Raw genomic sequence first — 19807 nt, forward strand, 5'->3', positions numbered from 1 at the left:
ATCAGTGGAATGTAGATTCAAAGACGGGAAAACTACACTTTTTGTCTACTGCAGACAGGTGGGAATACAGTTGGTAGAGCAAGATAGATTAAATTGCAGCAAGGAAAATTTACATTTGGTATAAGAGAAAGCATTTTCTATCCTCTAATATTGAGGGTATAAAGCATTGGAACAGAAAGCCTAGCCAGGCTCTGGAATTTCCATTCTTTCAAGAAATAGTTAGACAAATATTAGTTAGGAATGACAGTCATGTCTGATCTTTCTCTGGAACAGGGGATAGACTGTGTAACCTTTGTAGAAGAATGAGTGTGGAAGGAATTGTGCATTACCCATCTAAAAAGACTGATGAGAAAGTCAGTATGCATCTCATCATTTTTCACCATATGGAATGGTTTCTGCTTTTCTTTTTGGTTTTTTTTTTTTCTCCCCTCCTTTCTTTTCATTGTTTCCAGATGAAATGGAACAGGTTTTCCTAAAAGCATACCATGGACCTTGCCAAAGTTTGATCATACCTGCAGAACCATGACCATAGCCTCTGGATCCTCCCTGTACTCTCAGATTTGCTTCTATTTGCATTGCCCAGCTGGAGAGAAGGTTAAAATGAAGATTTATACTTAGCGATGCAAGGTAAATTCTAACTGACATTTAGTTTTGGCGAGGCTTCTCCTCTTTTCTATGCTGAGCTCTAAGCTCTGGTGTTTGGGCAGTTTTTGACACAGGTGTGGTGTAGTGCCATCGTGTGGACTCAGGATGGGTAGAGGCAGGAGATAGGCTTGAAAGATAAAAGTAGGTGTGGGGCAGGTGTGCAGGTAGTTTGAATCACCACAGCTAAAGAAATCAAGATGTTGTTCTAGATTATCAGGTTCTGAATAGCCAGTCCTCCAAGATTTCTTGGATACTGAGCATCATTTAATCTAGTAAATTACGGAAGCAATAAAAATATTTAATTGTAATCCAGAATTTGTTTGTCACAAGCAAAACAACAGATAAAGAACAGTTCTTTGACAGTATTCTTCTCCTTTCCTAGATGCCTTTTTTTTCTTGCATATCTATCATGTTTATTGTAAATGTCAATGCAGGTTGGTCTACTTGCAAGAAATTTTTGGTCTAAACATGATAGTCAGCTAACTAAGCTCAGTAGCATAAATAGTGTTGAAGATGCCAGGACAGTGGAATCCAGAATGGGACAGAAAAAAGAGATACACAGAACAGTCTGTAGTATGAATACGGCTGTGGCAGTGGGACTATAAACTGTTGTAGATATGGAAGCAACTAAGGCTGAAACGGGGATTTTCAAGGAGTCCCCCAAATCAGACCATGTTTTGGAGTCGTTGTTAAAGAGAAATACGTTGATGAGATCACCAAGTGGGATGTGAATTAAAATATAATGTGATGCATTGTGTTGCAATTGCTCGTGGAAAACAAGTGCTTTATTGTTTGCTATGTAGAATATAGTAGTACATATTTGTAAACTTTGTACTGAGTAAAAATAATAATCTGGAATTCATGCAATAGCAGATTAAAAACCTGTAATGACTACATTGTTAGATGGATATGCTGCTATTGGGTAGCTGATCTAGCTTACTGATTTTAGACCAAAGCTTGTTGAGCAGCATAAGAAAGTTTTCATCATCATTAGTCTTTGCAGAAAGGTGTTTGAGTGTCTAACACAGTTCCTGTTGGGTACTGTCACTGAACGTATTATCCAGACATTAATGTTGATAGCTTTGCCAGTGTGTTTATGAGAAAGGCCAAAACCTGAAGAGGCACAGACTAAACTAAATCCTTCTTTCCTTCCTTCCTTCCTTGTCAAGGCCTTGATACTGTATGTGGATAGGAAACCTAATATTAGCTCTGCGGTGCCTGTCTCATGAATTAATAGCAGAATTTAGTCTCCCTGTATGTTAACATGCACTACTCTCTCAGCAGCAATAAATTCACACAAAAGTACCAACAGTTCACCAAAAACATTGAGTTCTGTGCTCTCTTGATTCACCTCAGGTGCACTATGCCTGAGATTTCATATGAGTAAGTCTGCTTGATGACTAGTGCATGAGGAGAGCCGTATTACTGCTTTAATTACTTATAATGAAGGATCATGGGATGGTGATGTCATCATTTTAAGACTTGCTATGTCTAAGTGCACTGCCAGGAAGAGGAAAGATGAATGATGATTTATGTACCTTGGACAAAATTCAGATAAAAACCACTTCAAAAATGTTAATTATTTGAGGTCATTTTCTATTACATAGGATCTGTTCTTCAGAATTTCTTACAGGTTAATAGAGATGATTCAGGAGCGTTCAGCCTGGGTTGGTTTGACAAGAAAAAGCAGCAATTGTGTGGGGGAGGGAAAAGAAAGAGACAAAGGGTGTGATTTATCGATGTGCACTTTGCTATTTGTGACTAACAAAGAGATGGTTCACAAATGTCTCAGACTCAAAGCTGTGATCTGTCAGAACTGCTGAGCTGGGGAAATACTACCACGAAGTAAAAATAGATTGGTCAGCAGTTGCAGACTTATCTGTAAGCAGGTCATCCCATGCTATCTATATGTGCAGCAGGCAGATCATTTTGCTGGGTTAGGAGTAAGATAACTTTGTTGCAGTGTTGTCTGTTATCAATCAATGGTTTTAATTAGTTACATGATTGACTAAGTAAAAATCCTCACTGATTAATTGATTTTTTTGATCTGGCTAACACTTCCTTTATTATGAGGTCATTTTTCATTTGAACTAAATACTTTATAAGCAAAATGCAGAGGGTTCTTATAATTTCTGAGGGAGTGAAGGAGTAAAAGAGTGCAGAGGGGAAGGAATACTGACATCTGTCAGGAAAAAAAGATATTAAAGGTACTACTGATCAGCGTTAGTCTGATAAAAATTATTTGGAGGCTCCGTGAAATAGTTGTGAGGGTCCACACATATTTTTTTGAAATCTATTGCCATTTGCCACAAATCAGCTTTTTTGTAATGATGAAAGAGATAGGGGTTAATATTATAACACTTCTCCTATGCTCTGTAATAACACTGATTGCATCATCATCTGTAGACACTCTTATATTTACTAAATAATAAACCTAACACTTATTTACAGTTTTCTTAGCACCTCAACTCAAACACAGTTATATATATGCACACACAAATGTTCTCTCTGCTTTGAATAGGGAAACTGTGTCATCGTGGGTAGTTACGTACATGTGAATTTGCTCATCATAAATCTGAGGCAGGCTTTGCTGCAGCTAGCAGGACCCATCACAGTAAACAAGTGATGACATTGATTTGGCTCATAAGATCCTGATTCTCCACACATGTATGTCATTATATCCTGTGGTGTATCTATGGTGTGGCAAATATGTTTTATATATCCCAGAAACGAGTTTGCAGACTGCCTGCAAATACAGAAAGAGCAACAACCCATTTTGCATGGAGCAGTTAAGCTGCCATTACTATTAGCAATCTAAATGCATACTTAGAAAGTAAGCTGTTAAACTAAGTCTTCTGGGGGAATGGACTGAGCTGTACTACATGTAGGGTTGTAGGACTTTTGGATGCTAGGCTTTAAAGTGTGAGCCTTGAATGAAACAGAGTCTAAGTAAATCCGATAAGCAAAGCAATTTCTCCTGGCATATGGACCAGGATTCAATTTTATTTTTCTTCATCTCAGTGGCTTATACTGTTCTAGCATTGCATACCTTTTTATTTTATGTTCCAGTGTCTGTCACTGACCACGTTGACTGTTTCTCTTGATTGAGAAAATGTTCATGCTTACTTGTTTCTGTCTTGAGACATGCATTTTATTAGACTAGTGACCCAGGACATTAATGCAGTAATGTGATTGAAGTCTTCCAAAGATTATCGTCAGTTCATCCACAGGCCTAGCAATCTGACTAACCCCTGCAGCATCAAAATGAATTACATCTTTATAATTTTCAAGGGACAGGCTTAAGGAGAAAACATCAAACTGACTCAGGATGAAGCAGCCTGATAACTGCTTTTCAATCATGTCAAGTAGAGGGTGCTTTTTGAGGACTGTAAGTCACAGGGAATGAGGAATGTACACAGCAAAGCTTACCTGGGGCTCCCCACCAACTTCCAGCAGTCAGGTGAAACTTTCCTTTGTCTCCTCCTGTCCGCCAAATACTGTGGTCCACTGAGCAGATCTGTAGATGCTGACTCTGAGCTCTGTTCCCAGCTATGCTACTGACTCTGAGCAATTCACTTTATATCGCAGTCCACCTTTGTGGTCTCTAATAGTAAATGTGTTTTTCACTGAATCCTTTTCAAGATGGGAAATATAATTCTGAGAACACAGAGCATGTGGTTAATGTTCATACAACACTAAAAGCAATGGACATGTGAGTTATTTCCATGAACAATATTGTATTTGTATTACAGAAAGATAAATTATAAACTTTTTTGCATAGTAGCAACAAAAGCAAAATACGTTGTTGTAATACTTGTAGTGAGCTCTTTTTCTGTCATCTAGATAGGAAGTAGTAGTAATGTTTTTGCCACAGCAACTATGTAAATGAGAAATACTCCACCCCTGCTAAGGCACAGTAGCTCTTTTCTTTGCTACCTGGTCGTTTAAATGCCTATTGTTAGCTGTAGTTTCTCGAGCCATTCAGCTATTTTGGGTAGCTAATGAATGATCTGCTTTCTGCAAATGAAGAGTATTACTGTAATTACTCTGCATGTGTAATATTTCCAGCTACAAGCATTTGCTAAGCTTTAGATCACCCTTATGCAAGAGCAGTGAAGCAGATGATGTGCAAAAGGGAAAACTGTCACTGCCAGATCCAGTATTTCAGAGCATGTCCACTCGCGCAGTGGAGACGCAGCACAGCTGCCTCAGCCAGGCTCTGAGTCTCAGCTGGCTGGCGACAAACTCACTGGTTTTATTCACTGGAGCCCAGTGCAGCCGATGAAGCCCTTCTACTCCTAGCTGTGGAGTCAAGGTCTCCATGCTGTGCTGGGGGATAAACATTTGAACAGGTGAAACATCCTGTTTGGGAAAGAAATTTCCTGACTCTCTTCCCTTTGCCTTTAAACTCGATAATCATTCCTGTCCCAAACGCTGCAGGCTCTAACAGCTGGGGCTAGCTTTAGATGCTGACTATGTAGATTGCAGGCTGATGTGAGCCATATGTGAGCTGCTTGCCAATTTGTACTGGGTCAGGGGTGGCAGCAAAACCACTTTCCCAGGCTTGCTGAGCAGCTTGGAGCAAGAAGGCCACTCTTGTGGTCTCTGCCAGCAGGCTCTGAGCCTCTTTGTCGTTGCTCTGTGACTTGCAGGTGGTTTGCAGCCACCCAGTACCAAAGTCTAGGAGACAACTTGGACCTGGGACCCTAACTTCATCAAGAAGCTGATCCTGGTGGGCCCTATACAGGTAAGAAGCCTTAACTCAATCCTGATGTTTTACTCAACATGGGTGCTAGGAAGGTGGCTGTTGGACAGGACATGGACAAGGACTGAGCTTGTCCTGCCTGAGGGTGTCCTGATGGATGGCATTCACTGCTCCATTTTACAACGATGCATGTCCTTACTTCAGGTCCCTTCACTGTGCCTCATGTTAGCCTTAGTGGCCTTGTGTCTGTAGTATACAGTCTTCAGAGAAGTACTTGAACAGTTGTTAGTAGAAGACTCATCTAACGGAGACAGAAATTATATAGAGAAGTACAATAAGATGTAGACAAGCAGAAAGAGTAACTCAAAGTTCATGGAGGAAGCTGGAAGTACAAAAAAGAAAAGTTCAGAGGACAAATTTTTAGTGTGATCGCACAGTGGAGATATTTTGAATTCCTATTCATGTAGGATTTTGTAGCGACATGAAGTCACCCTGCCTAAGCTGAGCTCTGAATCATCTTTATGAAGTCACTGCAGGTTTCTTATGGCAATAATCATTAGAAACGTCAGTCTTATTTCAAGCATTTCCTGGAAGGAAAACTATTCTCAGGCATTCTATCTCATGGGTAATCACAGGAAGTTTGAAGGGATAGACATGTTGCTGACCCAGGTACAACGGCATTTCAGGAGGTATTTAGAAAGACTGGATTGGATTCACAATGAATGCACAGAGCAAAATAACTTTGAAAACATCCAGCAAATAGTTTGATTCATATTCTAGAGCAAGACTCCTAAGTTAACATCAACAAATTCAGGTTCTGTGGGACACTGTTAGGTGATGTTAAAGCCTTGAAATCCAAGATGGAAGATGTCGTCTGGGTTGTGATTTGGGGTTTTTGTTTAATAGCTTAGAAGAAGCTATTAAACAGAAACCTCATCAGCACTGAATATTATGAACTTCATGCTCTGATAGTGTGGTTCCAGTTGGTTTGGGCTAAAGCCTGTTGTCATTTCCTGTCTATTTAAACTTCTTCAAGTCCCCAGTAACTTGGAAATCAGTTCTGACAGAGCAGGCATTCTTGTTTTCAGTTTTCTGCTGAACAAAATGTCAGCAGGTGACAACCAGTGTTACCTTAGTGTAGTTAACAAGGTTAAAGAGTCTTAATCTACAGCCCTTTCTTGTGAATATCTTATTATTCTGACACTGTTTCCTACTAGCCTCTTAGACGGTAGGTATTGAGGACTGTCAGCTTAATGTCTAACGTTGTACTTCAGTGCAAACTTCTTAACTTCATGCCCTCTTATCTGTGGAATCTCATTAAGAATTATTGTGTTAGGCACATAAAATAACGGTAGAGTCACCAAAGGCGGTTTCCCATCTAGCTTCTTAGAAGTCTCTATCAAGCCAGTCTCAGGTGCGCTTAGCCAGTGCTTTTCTGTGTTTTCTGGCCAGTGGCATCGAAAGATATGCTTTATTTCAGACAGGTAATTTTTTTGTGTGCCATCAATATATAATTTTTATTTTAATTTGTTTCGACATTAAGCATCTTTGTCAATGTAGACATACAGCACTCCTTGAAAAACACAAGGACAACACCTCTACAATATTGTCCCAATAGACCTGGGATTGTGGTCAGCAGAGGGCAATTAAAATTCTCTCCAAAATAATATAGAAATAGTTACTATTATATAGGGAGTCAAACTGTATTATACAGGGAGTCCTTATCACTTCCAGCTGCTTCTGTGGCCCCACTGCAACTTGGGGCACCGTCCGGAGAAGCAGCCTGCCAGTGTGACAGGGGACTGCATTCCCTGGCTGCAGAAGTCAACATCCTGTATGTCAACGTCCCTACAACTCTCTGCTCTAGGATTTCATTTCTTACAGTCTCCATCATCAGTAGTTTAAGGGATTGCAGCTTTTTTATAAACAAGTCATCCCTTTCATTCAGAGATGCCTTATGCAAAGCATTTGCTGAGGAACCAATATAAAAAAATTAAGACAAAACCACCTTCCCCATGGGAACACTTCCTTGGTACATGTTGATGAAACATGTCAAGACTCTCTAAATTGACTTCTTAGGTTCACTGCACGGTTTCTCTTTCAATCACAATCTTTTGTCCTCTCTGTGCCTTAGTTGTATATATTTTGTTACTCCTTCAACAGCTGATTTATTGGTGAAGAGACCAGCTGTGCCTAGTTTACATGAGATGTATTATAGGAGGGCTGAAAAGGTCTGGTTTAACTTAGAAATATTGAAGCTGTGAAAACGTTGATTGCAAGTTGATAGAGAATTGATTTACCTGATTTATCTGATTTCTGTTGCCTAGATCAGTCAAACCAGTTTCTCCCAGGTGTTAACTGAGTAATGTTCCAGTGTAGTAAGTGTAATGGAAAAAAAGATAATTTCAGATCATATCTCATTAATTTTGTTTGTCAGAGTCTAAGGGACAATAGCTAACACTCCAAAATTTTCTCTTCCAATGAACGAGCGGTGTACCTGCTCCGTAACTATTGCCCCTCATCAAACAACGCCTCTGTGGCCTTGCTTGTATTCACTGAGCTCTTAGTTTTAGTTGAATGTTGCTGTATCTGCTAACAAAACTGAAACAGCTGTGTTGAATTGCTCTGAGTTACCATGTAGTTGCAAGTTAGAAACAAGAAACTGTTTCCTTCATATATGCTGCTCAGAGAAATTCCAAGCAAGACAAATTTCTCTGAGCTAAAATACAGGATGGTCCACAGCCCAAACAAACAGAAATAGACTTTAAGTAGCTGAACTGACTGTGCTAACCTAAAAGAGAAGCTGCCTAGCCATTGATAATAGGAGACATATATATGACTGTCATCTCCTCTTGTAATATGCATAAATTAAATATATGATGGTAACCTACTTTTGGTTATCTGCTTTAGGCGTTTAAAGTTCCTCTTGTCTTTCTCCCCTGGGCTCTGATTCCTACTCTTTAAGTTCATGGAAGTCAAGACACAAAGGAATAGTAGAATGAACTTCTAAGAGCTTATATTATTTCTATGCATGTGCATAAAGGTAGGTGTAATTTCACCAAAACAGAAATATTTTCTTTTATCTGAAAACAGGAAGAATAAATATGAAACTATCCTTGGTGATTTGATCTGCAACACCAAGACAAAGAATACTTATCATTTTATAATATTTTTATAATATGTGGATTACAGGCAGAGTCTAGTTTAAAGTTATCTTGTGCTGTTGTTGCTGTTTGTACTAGAGAAACCGCAGTCAGAGCCTTGTTGTGCTAGGTAGTGGGTAACTGCGACAGAGACCCTGTCTCCTCTCCCCAAAATACAACTTAGTATCTTGCACTTATATATAGGTAAGTGTGTCTTTTCTAAAAGAAATGGTAGGAAATGCTCTTTCAGTATATACGTTGAAAACGTATCATGACCTGACATTTTGAACAGGGACCTAAGGGAAGAGAGGACTGGGTTTTTCCCATGCCCTTGAAAATCAACCCACATCTGCCTGTGTGTTAAGCCTCTGACTAGAGGAACTTGCACACCCAGCACTTTCTGAAGACTTTCTGCTAAAATCCCAGAGTAGTGGTCCATTTGTCTGTAATGTGTTCTCTGCTCTACAGAGCCTTAGGGCTGTGAAGGATGTTAGACGGTCAGGGACCTCTTGTCTCAGGGTGAATCTCTACTGGGCTGGCCATGACTTAGCATCCGTTTCTCCTTTTATTGGTCATGATGATTTTGAGAACTTTCTAGCCTTTTTTTAAGCTCAAATTGTGATCAAATCCTGAAGTTAAGGGGCAGACATAAATCATGGCACTTTTTTGTTTGTTTTCTGGTGGTGGTTGTTGTTTTGGGTTTTGTTTTTAAGGAAAACCAGGTTATACTAATATGCTTGGCATCTTGTATATTTATAATATATCATGCCTAACTACAGTAACTGGTCCACCAGACTGCTATTTTCCTTTGAAATGGTTGTTTTCAGCCATTTAAACTCTTGTGGTAACTTATGCAGCAATCAGTGTGGCTCCATATGATGCAATCCTGAAATTTTGATTTTAAAAAAGGTTTTAGGAAATGACATACTGGAAAAACTTACATTCAAGGACAGTGTTATAGTATTAAGCACTCAAAATAGGAACAAAGTTTAAGAGTTTGCCCCCTCTGTGCAGAGTATTTGTTAGAGTATATGTAATTGTATATTCTTGCATTTACAGGACTCTGCCCTTACTCAATGCACAGCAAGAACAAAGCAGAGTCCTCTGTTAGTCTCAGGTATGTTATTTTGAGGTTAAATCTTTGGATTGGACCCCAGGAATTTACAAGTTCCGGCGCTAGTTCTGACACTGACTTCTAGCTGTTCCTGAATGAGACTTAGAAGGCATATTAATGAGCAAATAAAAAATGTATGGGGCAATCTCCCTTCTCACATTTCCTCACAGGCAAGCTCTTGATTTCATTTTTAATGTAATGTTCTTTAAATGTAGAGACTGTGTGCATGTGTAATAGAAAAACACATCCTGTTAGATCGATAGAATGCGGGGGCAAACGTGCCTCTATAAACCATGGCGCGAATGAAGATGTGTGACCTGACTATCTGAGTGCTTTCTTTTATGACCATGATACCATATATTTAAAGATACATTTTAGTATGAATCCAGATCTCTTGAATTAGCCTAGGATCATATTTCGTGGTTTCTAATGATTACAATTTAGTAACGTATGGTGCTGAAAGTAAATCAGATTATGTAGATCATTTAACCCAATACAGGTTAACTTAGAGGTGAAGTCCCTTGTAAGTCCTGAATCTGATATTTTTATACTAATTCCTATAGTGACAAAATTAATTGTTATTCCATTGAATGTGATCTTCTCTTCATTAACTTTAGTGTGCCTTCATGCTTATGTTCATAACTGAATAATAGTCATGATTTTGTCAGCTCTTCCCTGGCAGAATTTGACCTGATGATTTAGGAGACTGAAAACTATCAGATCACTGTTTCTTATGGTATTTGGGCAAATCCCCCAGTCATATAAGTTATTGTAGCTCTATTCTGAACCTATGAAAGTTTATGACCACCAAGGCTCTTACCTGCTTTTACCATAAAGCTGTTGTGTTACAAAGAAGATATAGAAGATACGCTTTTTTTTTTTTAATTTTAATTTTTTCTTCTGATACTAGATCATACATAGGAGTAGCAGGGTCTAGCCCTTCTGCTGCTGCTGGCTTCTTTTGTGGAAGACAGAATGATTTGAGAGTTCATGCCTAGCACCCTTGGCCCTGGGCTCTGTAGAAGCTCTGTCATGGATTTTGTTTGATCTGTGTGGGAACTCCGTAAGGTGGTGAGTCAGCAGCTACCATGCTTTTCCAACCACCTGGTTCCCACCATGGTATCCTGTTCGAACTGAAGACTGCTGACTGTGGCAGAACTCCATCTGTGATTGTGGGTGATGTTGCCAGTGGCACTATGGCATGTACCGAACCTTACTGTAGGTTGCAGGAAGAGTAGCATGTCTGGAAAGTCTCTCTTAGCTCCCCCCCACAGAGAAGTCTGTGCAAGGAGAGTGAGGCCTCTTCCCAGTAGCAATGTGGCAAAGGAAAAGCTGAAAAGATTTCAGAGCTTAGTTGTTGAACTTAAAGTGACTCAGATTTTATACTGCTCAAGGAAGATACGATTTTGTCAGTCCAACTGGATTACATTTCATATTGAACCCCAAGCATGTGTATATTTTGAGTTAGCTTCTCTACATTATTATTTATTTTTAAAATTATCATTTTTGAAACTCCTTAGATTGGCTCTTCAGGTTTGAAACCTCTAGGTATGCTGTGGTCACGTTTTCCAGTTCTCTGTATCCAAGAGTGCTATTTAAGGAAGAAATAAAATGAAAGCTGAGGTTCACGAATATTTACTGGGCATTTAGAAAGTATCCCAGCTTTATCTGGCTGTTACTATTTTTATTAGAGTTGGTAATGGAGTATTTTTTAGGGTCATCTACATAGTTCAGAAATGGTTTTGGTGAGTTGTAAAACATGGTGGGTAGATCTGACTGCACGTTGAACAGAATCATTCTCTAACACATTTGCCTCCCCCAGGTCGCTGTAGGGGTGCTTTAGCTGGGCAGTGAGCAGGAAGCTTGCCTTGGCCATAATCTGGGCTGTAAGTTCTTTATGAGTAAGTAGGGAATTGAGCTTTCACATCTCTCAGGTGGGCCACTATATTTGACACCAAATTCTAAGAAACAAAGATGAAAATAACCTTTTTATAGTTATGATCATAGTAGCACATTATCTACTGGAAACAGACCTGGAGAAGAGTTAACAAAGGATGTTTTATATTTTGTTAGCTGTTTTTAATTTATCAGCTGCCAGTTTCAATATATTTCTCTAACTAGTTGTACTGTAACTTCTGGAAAAATATCTACCCCCTACCATTCAAATTCTGATGGGAGATGTGTGAATGTGCTTGTGCGTGTCCATAATGTTTCCAGGCAGATTCGAAATGTTTGTTTAAAAGCTAGAAAAATCTAGTCTTCAAAGTTCAGAAGAACTTTACTGCTCATACTGATGTGGAGAGATTTATCATACTAATATTTGTTAATACCTCAGAGAGATTAGTGCCTCTTGAGTAATGGAATAAACGTTGAACCTCAATACCAAGGTGCCTGTGGGTTACAACTGTTGGGATTATGTTATAGTATGGTTCCAGGCAAAAAGGATTGTCTGTGCAAATGAGATAATCATGAGCCATCAGCCCTGTTGCTGTCCCTGATACCAGCCGGGGGATATTCCTGCGGCGATGGAGTGGCAGCTGCCAGGGCAGCTCTGCTGAATGCCCTGCAATGTGCACATCAGCCTTACGACGTTGCGGGCTCTCTTGCATGGGACAGTGCACTTTGTCGCAGCGGGAGGTTTACAACCTGTTTTAATCACAGTCCTGTAATCCTGCTGGTCCACAATAGTATACAAAATGCAGATCTGGATTTGACTCTGAGTTTTGAAACGCATGCTACTGAAAGTACAACAGTTGAGTGTCAGTGTGCATCACGGTGAACACTCACTCCATATGCCTTTTAATTGATATAACAGGTAGCATTCATGGCGCTCCCAGGACTATCCTTAGAACAATGATATGAAAACTGAGCTATAATTTTCTGTCAGTTTTGAGGGCTAAAGTAACCAGACAGGTGCAAGACAACATGAGCTTCTTAGTGGAAATGAAACAAGAAAACACCCATTGTTCCCAAGTATTGGGAGAACTTGTTTCCTCTTTGCATAGAAACATTCTAGCATCGTCATCCTGCACTTCACACAAACCTGCAGCAAGAAAGTTAAGCAGGTGAAAATTTCAGATAAATCAATGTTTTGAGAACTATTTTATTAGTGACTTCTGATGGCGTCAGACATTGAGGTCTGTTTTGCCCTAGAAAACAGATGGCTATGATTTATGATTTCATGATGGTTTTGATAGTTAAGTTTATGCTTTCAGAGAAACAATCCTATGGCCAGAAATCGGGCATTGTTGCGGATTAATGTGTTTTCAAAAGCTCTATATTATACTTACAGTGACACAAACTACCCTTTGTTGGAGGAACTTACAATCTTATTGCCAAGAAGCAGCAGTGGGGTCTGATGAGGGCCGTCACTGTGGCAGCCAGCTCACAGGAGGGATAGCTTTGTCAGGTTGCCAAAGGATTTTGGTTCTTCCTGGTCTAGCCCAGGCTCATGATAGGCTGTTCTGCTTTCCCTCACACAGCATCTTCACTTACGCCAGTCCCTTGTCACTGTTTTCACAAGAATCCTGGTTTTACCATGAAATCTCTGTATTGGACAACACTGAGCCCTTGCTTAAACTTCTTGCGGTCAGGACAGTTGGTAGCATTCTTTCTCCACAAGAAAGACTTATTTTTTCCTGATGTGAAAGAAATACCATCTTGGTTCCCTTCTCCAGGTGCTGTGATGGAGACATCCCTTAGCATAGGTTTGCTGCTTTCTTATGGGAACGAGAGTTTCTGATCATTTCATAGCACTTTTGGATGAGTATTCTAGGAAAACAAACTGCTTTTAGCTCTTTCAGTGATCTGAAATGGACAAAAATTAAATAGATGATGTGGATACTGCACTGTTTAAATGTTAGCTGTACGTAACAAGTGGAGAAGAAAGGAATAGACGGAAGGATAAGAAAATAAAGCCCAGGGATTGTGGAAAAACACGTATATGACAACTTGAATTAAGTATGCCATGCAGATAAACTCTTTGTCGTTGTCAGGGTCAAAATTTGATCTGTCCTTTTACCATTAGATCTACCTCAGGAAGAATATCTGTTCAGTGCCATCCTAGTTGTAACTGTATGAAAGACTTGACGGTTTGATCACAAAGTAGTGTGAAGTGTTAATAAGCAATTTTTATCATTTTAAAATCATTTTTTCCTAACATGATCAGCAATAGTACTTCAGACTCTGAGAGTCTACAACAACCAACATCGTAGCATGGGGAAAAAAGTGTTTCAGTCCTGAACTGATCAAGAATTGGATTTCAAACAAAGTGTTCTAGGAGGAGTTTTATTTATGAAAATATTTTGGTGTTGATGTGTGAATGTTTGGAAAACACGGAAAGTCCTCAAGTGTCCTGCCCTGATGCTAAACGAGCATGATCTAAGGCTTCTGATGAAACCAAGAAACAGTTATCAATTAGCATCAGTTTCAGGAAGCATTATCATATCAAGACATCTCAGGGTGCCTTTATAAAAGAAAAAAATACAATAATTTAATAGCTCAGTGTGCTGTGCCAAATGAATGACTCAATGCAGGGGAAAAAAAAAAAAGAGCATGAGCCATAGTTTCACAATTGTACCAGCCTGCAGGAAAGCATCAATTTATTTCCAAAGTATTTTTGCTAGGAGAGTGATAGGAGATGTCACTATGAAGCTTGAGCTTGTCTGGAGAGTTAAGGACACCTAGCTTTTTATTCCCCATTTACTAGCACTGATTTCATTCAGTTTTCGAAAGGCCTTCAGACAAAGAAACCAAGTGAATGACATGAATGTGTATTTTATGCATATTGGAGCAGAAGTTAGCTGTTGGAAGGAGGAGGTGGTTGTAGGCTTATATTCCTCTAACTCAAGGGCAGATGCTTCACAGTCTGTGTTGGGCCTCTTTACGGCTGAGCCGGAAAGGTTTCGGTTTTTCCCCCTGAAGTTTGAATTCTGAATGAAAATTGAAAATACCTCCGTTTTGATAGGCTTTTGCAGAGTTTCATGAGATGTTGCAGTTAAGTTATTTTTGTCTTCCGTATGGTAGGCTATGTTTCCTGGGTGAAGTACGTTTCCTCAATATACCATCACTTTTCCTTGATGAAGGCTTGCAGTGTACTGGAGACCATAAAGGAGAACGGCTCCAGGAAGGATGGTGACTACATTAACATTAGAGTGATGATCACAGTAGCTGGAACACCGAAGACACTAGTATTTAGTCCTTTTCTCATCCATGTTGGCAACTTTTTCCCATGTGTGCTGTGCGTAAGCTATGATCCTCTGAAAATATATAAATCTGCTTAACTTAAAAGCTTGGAAATCAAATGAAAAAATTATTCTGGTGACCTTATTTCTGCTTCTTGTATGACGAACACGATGGCATCTAAAACCAGTTTTAATGCGCTGGAGCAGAGCCTGAAGTTGGCAGAAGAGTACAGCTTTGGTTTCAGTTGCTGAGATGCCAGAAGAGATTGGAAGTCCTTGAAATTCTTCCAAGAAGTCACTTTGTCCTGGATGGAAACTGGCATTTATCAGTGCAGATGATAGTGGTGTATTTTAGATGGCATCAATATTGATTTGTATACTGTGCAAGCTTTTAAATATGATTTAAGATAAAGCTCAGCTTAACGTAAGACATTTCTCCACAAAGCATTGATTTAATGTTAATGTTTTATACGTTGCTTTCTTTGCTATAGCCTTTCCCTTGGTTTATGGAGACATCCCAAATAGGTTTCTCAGTTCCCCCTTTCAGGCATTTGTGAAAGCCCCACAAACACTTGTGCAGGTGAGTAAGTATTCAAAAGTTTAATTTACACTATCTGTCAGGCAGCTTCAAATGCAACTTATTTATGGTGGTCACTAGTGTCCATCTCAAATTCATTATTACCCCTTTAGGTGCTTGCACTTGGCTTATGGTTTTCCCAAGCCTGAAGAAGCCCATGGGAATGCTTGATGGAGATCTAACAGAAAAGTGAAAACAGTTCTTTTATCGGTTCTGTAGGGTAATTTCTTGTATTTTGCCTCTTACAGCGTTGGGTATTTTAAGCAGAGTCCTTACTAGGCTAGAAAGAGAATTTCCTATTTGATTTCCATTTAAGTAATCTGTAGCAGTTCTCGCTAGGTGAAATTGCACTGAGTATCGTTCTACTGCCTGTGTGTCCCCTTGCTCTTGCTTAGGCGTTTCGAAGTGGGGAGGCTGGGAAAGCTCAGGGCTTGTAGCTGCCGATCTGTGGCTGAATCCTGACGTCCAGATCTCTCGAGCAGCGCGGCTGTGTCGAGGCAATATCAGCGTTGGGGGGGGCGGGGGGGATATTTCCCCAGCAGGTTGAAGATGACCTGGGAGGAGAGGTGAAGGGAAAGGGGCAGGGTTTTCCTTCAGCCGAGAGGTCGATGTGGCCCGGGCGGGCGGGAGGGGGCCGCCGCCTGGCGCTGGGGAGCGCGGAGCCTGCGCGGGCGCGGTGGCGGCGGGCGTTGCGGGGCTGTGCCCGCCCCATCCCGGGGCTTCCCGGCGGGGTCCGGCACGGCTGCCGCAGCCGGGGACCGCGGCAAGGCGAGGGCAAGCGCCGGTGCTGCGGCGGGGGTTTGCCGGGCGGAGGCAGGTCCGGCAGCGGCGCACCAAATGCTCTGGGCGGTGTTTGTTAGCGGCGGCTTTTTCGGACCGCTTTTCTCAGCGAGCCCGACCTGTTGTTAAAGCGTATTTTTGGTTTGGCTTGGTTAGGTTATTTTTTATTTCCTTTTTTTTTTTTTTTTTTCCCGCTTGCGGTTTAAAAGTGGCGTTTCGCCGCTAAGCGGGATGCTTGCGTTCCGGGTTACTTTGGTTGCCTGCCAGGTAGAGCTCATCTCTTACAGCATCCTCCTACCATCAAGCAAAAATTGTCTCCTCTCCCAAGGATTAATTATTCAACACGTTTAATGTGTTTGGGGGGGGGGGGGGGGGAGGCGGCCACTCGGATACATCCTGGTGCCGCAGCGCCTGTCCCTGCTTTGTCTCGCACCTGGTGTGTTTGCGCGGCTCGCGTGTCTTCCTTCGGCCCCAGCCGCCGCCGCCTCCTCCTCCTCCCGCCCGCGCCCCGCTCCTCCCCGCGGGGGCCGGGGGACGCGGGCCGGTGCAGCGGGACGCGGCGGGGGGCGGCCCCGCGCCGCCGCTCCGAGCCGCCCCGGCCCCCCGCACCTTGCCCGCGGGGATGCTCGGGGCGGAGCCGCCGCCGCGCCCCCTCCGCTCCCCTCCGCGGCGGCTCCGCGGGCGGGGCGGGGCGGGGGCTGCCCGCCGGGCGGGGCGGCAAGTGCGGGGCGGCCCCGAGCGGCCCGGGTAGCGCGGACCAGCGGCCTCGTCCGGGCGCGGAGGAGGGACCGGGGGCTGGCCCGAGCCGGGCGGTGCCGCCGCCCGGGCAGCGCGGGGGGCTCGGCGGCAGGCGCGGCGGAGCGGGGCTTCGCCTGTGACTCGGGCTTCTCCCCGCAGAGCCCGAGAGGCGCCGGCACCGCTGAGGGGACAAGGGCGCTTTTTCCCGGCCGGTGGCAGCGGGGCGGGACCCGGGAGGACCGACGGAAGGAGCCGGCGGCGAGGCATCCCGGCGCGGTCCGTCCCGTCCCTGCCCGGCTTGGTGCGTCCCGTCGCGGCCCGCCGGCCCGGGCCATGGGCCGGCCCGACTGAGAGCCCGCGGGGACCGGCCCGCAGCCCGCCCGGTGCTGCCCGGAGCGCCGGCGGCCGAGGCGGGGCCGCAGGAGTGCTGAGGCGGGGGAAGATGCCCTCCGCGGGGTGGACGGCGGGCTTTCTCCTCCTCTGCGGGGGTAAGTACCGCCGAGCCCGGCCCCGCGGGAAGTTTGCGGGGCTTAGGTGATCGATGCCACCGGTGGCTGGGTCCGGCTCCTAAAATCTTTCCCAAAATACAAACGAGATATAAATAAACCCAATACTTTTTCTTTGCTTTTTAAGCTCTAAGGCTAAGTTAGAACAGATGTGAGTTTCCTTGTTCTTTAAATTTATGATGTGAAAGGGAACAAGATTCGAGCGTATTCCTATTTTAAGTTTCTAAAATATTATTCCTTCCCTGTTGTCCCCCTCCCAGAGCTTTTTGCATCATCAAATTAAATGGGGTTTGGATCAATAAATGCAAATGACCAAAATATGAAAAGTTATTGGATCGTAACTTAGATGATGCTATCAGCAGATGTCCAGTTTCTAAAGCAAACAGAAAATCTGTTATATCTCTCTTTCTTCCATATGGCTTTGTTTGCCAATGCATTTCTGATGTTTACATGAATAAATCAAAGTTGTTGTTCGCTAGAGAATGCGGTACAACCTTGCACACCAAAAATGCATTTATGAAAAATGCAGACCCCAAACCAGCCCAGTAGTTCACTAGTTGGTATAACAGAGTAAAGTGCAATGTTAATTCTGTACTTGTGATTCTCTGTAAAATGTGCAACTTATTCCTTCTCGTCATTGCGTCAATTTAATTGTATTAGTTCACACCATCTTAAACTACTCTCTGTAACTTGTAGAGATTATAAAGCCTCTATTTTATTTCATTTTTTCTTTAGCATGCTAAAATACTTCAAGTTGCCCGTGTTCTTTCTCTTCCTAGTACATTATTGTTAAGGCCTCATCTTCATAAAAACTCACTGGTACTCAAACCTAGGATGTCTGGGAATAAAATATGTGGGATATACTACCTCTAAACACTTATTACAAAAAAATAGAATGGGTTGTATCCCAAGCCATTTCACTGTCGGGAAGAATTAGCCGTACTTGTATTGCTAATGGATGATCTATCATGCCTACTTTGCTTTTATCTTTGGCAAATCCATTTTCTTTAATGTTTTTGGCAGAATTAGGAGAAATGTAATTTACTGAAGTTTTTCAATTTGAGGGGTATGTTTTCATTAGCCAAAATAAGTCACATGCATTTGCTTGAAAATGATTTTCAGTGATTTCTGTTTAAGCTGGACAGATGAACTTACTCCTGTTCATGCTGCGATGCCCCAGAATATCGTACGTACTGAACTAACTGGTGTTTGGAACTCCCGAGCTGCTTTCTCATATGTTGGGGTTTTTTGGGGTTTTTTTGTTTTGGTTTGGTTTTTTTTTCATTGTTTCCCTTTCAGTTGGACCATCATTTGATTTTACTTTTAGTTGTATAACTTTACATGAATTTCACTCTGAAAGTCACGGGTGGGAAAGGGAGTTGTCTCTGTGTGTTCTCCCCACTCGAGATAGATATCTAAACCCTTCTTTAAGTGTCAGACCTAAGCAGTTGGAAATCAGTTTGAAAGACTTTTTATTATTAAATGTGACCATAAATTGTTAACTCTTGGATCTGTCCATAGCTTGGAGGAATATTATAGGAGTTAATTTATTTGAGTAGGATAGACTGCCAAGTAGACTTTTTTTATACTGCTTGCTTATACTTATAATTGCAAATATTAATTTTGTTTATGCTCTCAGCTTTGACTGGTGAGGCTTAATACTTGATTCCCCTTAATTTTTACTAAAACTATGGGGAAGAAAAGTTGTATATGTTTAGGATCACACTTTAGGGTAATTGTATTCATAGTTATTTCAAGAAGTCTAGCATATTAGCAATGTCGTGTGAGTGTCTTGATGGAGAAGCACTGTTTCACATTGTTTAGATGTGTGACACTAATTCCTATTTATGTAATAAAAGCTGACTTGATAACAGGGGTAAGATGAGTCGTTATGTCTTGGAGGTATTAGCAAAATCCCTGCGTGCGTAGAGTTCCAGTTTAGAAACAGAGCTATCTTACGTGTGATGCTGCGGTCCCCTGGCAGGAGAAGGAATGCGGTGAAACTTCAGTGGGCTCCATCCGAGGAGAAAGCCAGAGATTCTTCAATAGTAACTATGTTGTGCTCTTGCCAGGTGTCGTGAAGGAATCTCTCTCACCTCGGCAAGACCTCATCATAGAGGATTCCCACCCAAAGTTAACATGCAGTGATACCCTTGCCCTCGCCTCCTGTTGGTACATCTTTGGTTTATCTAACTGTGGGGTTTTGGAAAGCTTAAAACTGCAGTAGTTCTTAAAACATGTGCTCACAACTAACTCAAAGGTTTTCTCTAACTTAAAACGAGATTACATTTTACCAAGTGAGCTGGATTAATCAATCTGGTGAGCGTGCTGTTAGTTGAAAGGATTAGATCTGGTTCTTTTGTATTGGCGGGCTTCAAAGAGCACACTGGACTGTTTGTTCTGAAGCAGAAAGGCT

At 41.9% G+C, this 19807-nt stretch overlaps 1 long non-coding RNA gene across 1 annotated transcript; it reads left to right on the plus strand.

Annotated features, from left to right (window-relative positions):
* The first annotated feature begins 427 nt into the window (after positions 1-427).
* On the plus strand, positions 428-14703 carry LOC127017546 (uncharacterized). Its single transcript, XR_007766615.1, has 4 exons — positions 428-627; positions 5298-5392; positions 9553-9610; positions 14633-14703. It is a non-coding gene; the product is annotated as an uncharacterized LOC127017546 (long non-coding RNA).
* Positions 14704-19807: the final 5104 nt, after the last annotated feature.

This window comes from Gymnogyps californianus, chromosome 6 (genome assembly GCF_018139145.2).
Source record: "Gymnogyps californianus isolate 813 chromosome 6, ASM1813914v2, whole genome shotgun sequence".
Classification (NCBI taxonomy): Eukaryota; Metazoa; Chordata; class Aves; order Accipitriformes; family Cathartidae; genus Gymnogyps; species Gymnogyps californianus.